Consider the following 6,829-nt stretch of genomic DNA (forward strand, 5'->3'; position numbering starts at 1 on the left):
TTACGAGAGAGAATTAAAGGAAAGCAGGCAGTGAAAATGCGGGGGGGGTGGGGCGGGGTGTAAAATGTAAGCCACAGACCGCAGGGCTGAAACGACAGACGATATTACCATCAGAAGTGGGGCAAAGGAGGGGAAGGTAAACAAAAGGCCAAAGTGAGAGGAACTCTAAGTTTATGGGGCTTTTCTTCGCTCTGAGACAGGGAGAGACAGGTGTACCAGACAGCCTGGGCACCATGATCAAGGAAACTGGTCCACACGCAGGTGAAAGTCAATTAAATGGCTTCTGACCATGCTTACCCAGTTTCTGTTGACAAGACTTGTAACCTTCCCTAAATTACCCTGTATCTTCCAACCTCCTCACATTTCTTTGCATTGTTCCACATGAATTTGACAATATATTACATTTAAAAAAAACCTTTGTCCTTTCCTCTGAGTACAGAGAGTTGTCTAATTTATTGCAGTGTTTCATAGCAAGCAAAGGCAACCTTCTCTTCTTTTATGATGTCACCAGACTTGCCAATTAGGAAATCACTGAACCCTGCTAAATTTCACAAATCACCATGAATCTACTTTCCTTAAACTTGCTTCTGTTGTTTACAGTGGAGTGTGCAGTGATTTACTACAGGACAGGAGAGCCAGCTCATTTCCCAATGCTCTCTCTGTGCCGTTGTTCGGCTAACCAGCCAACTCACCTAAATGTTGCATTATGCATCATCACTCACCTTTTGGCAAACTCACAACCTCCCCACCATCTCTGGCCTATCACATTATTTCAAAAAAGAACATGGAGGGCCTTCCAATATTTAACCAAAATTCAAATTCTGGACAATATTAATCACTTTAACCACTAGCATTAAAAGTAATGACATTGCTACTTGTGGGACCTTGCTGTGCAAAGATTGACTGTCGTTTTCCCTATTTTAGTAACTGTCCTTCAATAGTACCTTTTGCTGAAAAAAAGATAAAGAGATAAGTATCATTTGTCACATGTATGTTGAAACATTGAAACATATAGTGAAATGTGTCATTTTGCATTAATGACCAACTCAGTCCGAGGATATGCTGGAGTGCAGCCCCAATACATTAGGACCTTACAATATTTTAACTTTAAACAAGGATATAGAAATACAAACATCAGAAAATCTGCGGATGCTGGAAATCCAAGTAACACACTCAAAATGCTGGAGGAACTCAGCAGGCCAGGCAGCATCCATGGAAAAGAGTGCAGTCGACGTTTCGGGCCAAGACCCTTCAGCAGGACAGTTTGTACCAAAGGATCTTAAAATCTCACATGGGTTAATCTCACATTCCTCTTAATATTGTACATTGGATGATCTTCACCCCATGTTCCAAGCTTTAAAAGCAACCACATACAATAAATTGATCTGGAATTGTTTGTCACTCACTCTGCGTTCTCCACACGCTCACAGTCAGCATTATATCATGACATGACTGATGGTGTACTGTAATAACATTCTGGGCCAGCACTCAAAGTCTCTGTGTGACTACAAATGTTATTTAAAATTGTGTATGCCAGCCGGATGTACGGAACAAGTCCACTCATTGAAAAGACAGGAAGGATATGGATTGTCAGCTCCTTTGTATTGAGCAATCTCTGTGTTGCCATTTTCTCAGGAACAAGGTAAAGAACATAACGTGAGAAAAAGCAGTGGTTCATTCTTGGTTATGACACTCATTTCACTATAGAGTCATTAAGTGGATACAATCAACACAGCCAACACCCTCCCCTTCACCCTTTTACATGAAATCCTGTAATGTGGCTGGTTTGCCTTATCAGAATCTGGTTTAGTATCACTGAAATATGTTGTGAAGTTCACTGACTTTGCGGCAGCAGTAGAAACAAATACCTGATAATACAGAAAAAAAACTGAATTGCAGTAAGTATATATAGTTATCTGAAATAATTAAATTAAGATAAGGGTGGGGGTCCCTAAGAGGGGACACAGCCTTTCTGAGGGACCGCTTCTTGAAGATGTCGTATGAAATGAATTAAGTAGGGCAGCACATTAGCATTGCAGTTAGCGTGACACTACTACAGCCTAGGCCGTCAGAATTCAGACTTCAAGTCCGACACTGCAAAGGGTTTGGTTCTCCCTGTGACTGCATGGGTTTCCTCTGGGTGCTCTGGTTTCCTCCCACAATCCAAAGACTTACCGATTAATAGGAGAATTGGACATTGTAAATTGTTCTGTGATTATGCTAGGGTTAAATAGCTGGGTGCTGGACAGCTGATCTGTTCCAAACTGTACCCCTAAATATATAATTACTAAATAAATGTTCACAACAGCCTCTTAAGTACATGGTTTAACAGTGAAATGGGTGGTAACCAGCACAGCAAGGGAAAGAGAGACTTCCACTTGAGCAGTATGAAATTGAAGATTGAAAGGAGCTAGTTTCAAGTGCACTTCATCATGTCACTAACTTGTTGTTGTTCCTCTCTGCGCCTTGTGGCACATCAGATGGCAACCTTGCTGTTTCTTCAGCATTTGTCTGCTTTTTTAAATGAGGCCGAGTTGCTGGCTCAACACTCAACCCAGCATGGATGGAAAGCGTGCAAGATGCCGGCCAGATTCAACCTCGAGACCACTCACCTCAAAGTCAGGTGAGGATGCCCCTACTCTACTGGCCAGCTAATCTCACTAATTTACCGTATATTCATTGGCTGGCTTAGTATTGCCTGTGACTCCCATGTAGTAGTTTTAGCTCCAAGCAAGACAAAAAAGCTGAAGGTACAAATCCCATTGCAGGGATTAAGCAATAAAACCTAGGCTAATGTTGTGTATTTAATATTTCAGTAATATTAAGTAACATTGTAAATACATTGATTAAGCAATCTTTGTTGTTTAAGTAATTTGTTATGAGTTATTTGTAAAAGTACATGAATGGCATATGTCATCACACCACCACATCATATTGCATGCCTCGCTAAAAGTAAAAACGACGCTTACACACATCTCTCAGACTCCATTGCTTTTCTTTTGATTAGTTTCATGTTTTAGAGTTACAAAACATAACAGTGGAGATGAGGAAGCTTTAAACAAACATGACACAACTAATTACCTGTTGAAGTGCAGTGAGAAATTCGAGTTAAAAAGTGCAGCAAGATGTCTGAATTAAAAAATGCAGCACGTTTTCTTTGGAAAATGAGATAGTTGCATAAAAATAGCAAAAAATGGGCAAATTTACGGGTTCATAAACAATGAGTGCTGGGCGATAATAATCATAGATTAAAAATAAGCAGAAATGCCTGGCTACATTGGTAAAATAGACATGCTTGAATGCACATGCAATAACAGGATATTGTACAGAGAAGTATTTTGAAGCAAATTAAATAGCCAATGAGAAGCAAGTGCAAGTTTTGCTGAGTGCACTGGGATTGAAGGCATACAGTTTGCTTGGAAGCTTGACTGCTCCAACCAAACCAGCTGAAATGAGCTTTGGTGATCTCGCAAAAGTAATGGAGGAACATTTAGTGCCAAAGCCATTGCTGATTGCAGAATGCTTTAGGTTTCATAAGCAGAATCAAAAAGAAGATGGGTCCATTTCAGCTTATGTGGCTGAATCGAAGAAGCTGTCCAAGCATTGCCAGTGATGGGCTTAATGATGTATTGAGAGATTCTTTAGTTTTTTGGAATCTTACAAGAAAGCATTCAAAAGCATCGCATAACTGAAGCACACCTCACATTTAAAAGAGCAGTTGAAATAGCTGTATCAATGGAGACAGCAAACAGAGATGCAATTGAGTTGCCGTCAGAAATGAAAGTGAGCGTGAACAAAATTGCAACGTCTAAACAAAAACCTGCCTGGCAGGGGCTCACATACTACAAGTTTTAAAGGCAAAACTTGCAGAACACGCAACATAATAGGGTACATATAAAGAGCATGTCAGGCAGAGAAAAATAAAAGGACTGTACTGGGAAGAGAAAGATATAAAAAGCCAAGTTGCCATTTCAGAAAGAGCATTAATCTGCATGCCGCTGATGAAAAATCTAATAATGATGAACGTGACACAGGATGGGTAACCTTAAGGTTTACAATGTGAAAACTAACAGGAAACTAAGCAATATGGCTTACACCAGAAGTGAACGGCAAATTAATTAAAATAGAATTGGATGCTGGCTTAGCTGGTTCCGTCAATCCACAAAATGAGTTTGAACAGCATTTCAAAAATACTGAACTGAAGCCTGGAGACAACTAAGAACTTATACTGGGGAACAGACAACTCCTGTGGGAACGACACTCATAACAGTGAGATACAAAAAAAACCAACAAACCACATTGGGCTTGTGTGCGGTATAAACAGGAGGGCGAGCATTGTGGGGCCATGATTGGCTAAGACAACTACAGCTTGGTGGGAGATCCATCCACCATTTTCATGCCACATCTCCTGTAATAGAGTCAACTGAAAGCGAATTAAGAAAGGCACTGGATGATACCCCAGTGGAGTTCAAGAATGGAACTGAAAAACTTAAATATAACAAGGGTAAAATAGTATTAAATGAAAATGCCACATTCAATTTTTGCAAAGCCCATTCAGTTCCTTATGCCATCCATGATAAAGTAAGCAGTGAGCTAGATCACATGGAGACTGAAGAAATTCTTTCCAAGGTTGAATTGAGCCCATGGGCAATGCCAGTGGTCCCTGTAGCCAAGAAGAATGGGTCCGTCAGGATCTGTGGTGATTTTTAAGGTCACCATCAACCCAATACTGAAAGTAGATGAATACCCTCTGCCCAGGATAGAGAATATTTTTATAAACCTTTCAGGAGGGAGACACTTCAGCAAAGTGGGCTTCCTGAGGCCTACCTACACCTGGAGATGGAAGAAGAGTCCAAAGTGTTTCTCACCATAAACACTCACAAAGGGCTTTATCGTTATGATAGGCTTGTTTTTGGAGTAGCATCTGCACCTGCACTCTGGCTATAGACCATGTTCTGCAAGGCTGCCCAGGTACTCAGTGTTACCTGGGTGACATCATTGTTACTGGTAAGGATGACAAGGAACATCTCAAAAATCTCAAGACAGTGTTAAAAAGATTAGAAGATTATGGGCTCAGAACACAATGCAACAAGTATGAATTCTTTAAACCAAGCAAAATTTACTGCAGTCACACCATGGATGTACAAGGGTTATAAAGATGTGTTGAGAAAATTCAAGCGGTGGTGAATGCCCCAAGGCAAAGGATATGTCACAATTGCAGTCCTTTTTAGGATTTGTTGGCTACTGTAACAGGTTTCTGCCAAACCTGGCTACGGTAGTTCACCCCTTGAATTCATTACTGCAGCTTGGGAAGAAATAGCAATGGACAAAACAGTGGGAGGTGGCTTTCAAAAAGGAAAAGGAATGCAGAGATGGGCTCTGTTTCTTGGAGGACACAAGTACAAGATCAAATCTAATTATGAAAATGCTGATGATTGTCCCATTTACCCTTGGAAAAGGAAATACCTGAAAAACTTATAATAAAGGGCACTCCTCTTGACACATTCTCCCTAATGCAAACTGAGAGTCTTCCAAAGAAAAATGCAGAAAAAAACGCACGCTGTCTTTGGTCTAAGTAGCAACACAAAATGGCTGTAATACACAGCAGAAACTCCAGTTCACCCGTTTTTACCAGTGCTGGGATGAACTTGCCCTTGGTGGGGGGTTGCCTTATGTGGGGATTAATAGTTGTTGCACCATCCAAAAAGTGTTGGAGGAGCTACATGCCGTCATCTAGGTGTGGTCCAAATGAAAGCATTGACTTGAAGTTCTGTCTGGTTGTCTGGGATAGATCATCAAATGGAAAATCCTGCCATGTACTGTTTAGGATCCCACCTCACCCAGATGAAAGACATCGAGAGCTGTCAGAACTACTTGCTGCAGTCCCAGGGTCAGCTCCTACAACCACACAGAGGAGGCTCCAGAACCTGAGGCAGTCTCACAGCCACAAGTCTCACCTGCCAAATAGAGTGACCTCTCGGGACAGGAAAGGCACTCTCCGACAAGAGTCAGAAATCTTCCACAGTGATTAACTCTTTAGGCCTGAATGTGGGTATCTATATAATAGAAGTATTACGTAATATACTGTATATGCATATATGTATATAAGTTCTATACTGACTTGGGGTTTATAGCTAATCAGGGATGAGTGAATGTGTATTTAGTATTTCAGTACTATCTGAGTAATGTTTTAAATATATTGTCTGATTAAGTATTCTTTGTTTAAATAATTTATTACAGGTTACAGTACACTGTATGTAGGAAAAAGGAAAGGTACATCGCATTTGGAGTTTCTCCAGTTAGTGGACGATTTCCCTCCACGCCTCTCTAACGTAGTGTAGAACCGCGTACGAGGCAAGTTACAGCCGTGGTCAGCCATTACCTTCTGCTGGGTGAGTTTCCAAAGTGATCACCAGCTCGTAACCCAGCACGGATGGAAAGCGTGCAGGGGAGCCGGCTGGATTCGAACTCGGGACTTTTTTATGCATCACGCCACCACGTCATATTGCATGCACCTTGCTGAAAGTAAAAACGAAGTTTGCACGCAAGCTCACTTGTTTTTCTTCGATTAGTTTTATGTTTTGAAGTTACAAAACATAACAGTTGGCACTAGTGATGTACTGAGAGTGTGCCATGCTGTCAGCTCGATGTAAAGTTCCTATTTCAAAATAAAACAGCAATATTAATATTAACAGTGTTACAGTAGGGCAGATCAAGGAAAAATTATTATGTAAATTATATTGTATTTGACCAATTTATCAAAGTACTTAAAAGAAGCAACATTTATTGTAGATGAAGGAGAATTGGTAGACGTAATACTTAAGTATCT

At 40.7% G+C, this 6,829-nt stretch overlaps 1 long non-coding RNA gene across 1 annotated transcript; it reads left to right on the forward strand.

The window, feature by feature from the left end:
• Positions 1-1,809: 1,809 nt before the first annotated feature.
• LOC140210253 (uncharacterized) lies at positions 1,810-6,343 on the forward strand. The gene is made up of 3 exons (XR_011889193.1): positions 1,810-1,898; positions 2,481-2,623; positions 6,241-6,343. It is a non-coding gene; the product is annotated as an uncharacterized lncRNA (long non-coding RNA).
• The last annotated feature ends 486 nt before the right edge of the window (positions 6,344-6,829 follow it).

This window comes from Mobula birostris, chromosome 15 (assembly GCF_030028105.1).
Source record: "Mobula birostris isolate sMobBir1 chromosome 15, sMobBir1.hap1, whole genome shotgun sequence".
In the NCBI taxonomy this organism is placed as follows: Eukaryota; Metazoa; Chordata; class Chondrichthyes; order Myliobatiformes; family Myliobatidae; genus Mobula; species Mobula birostris.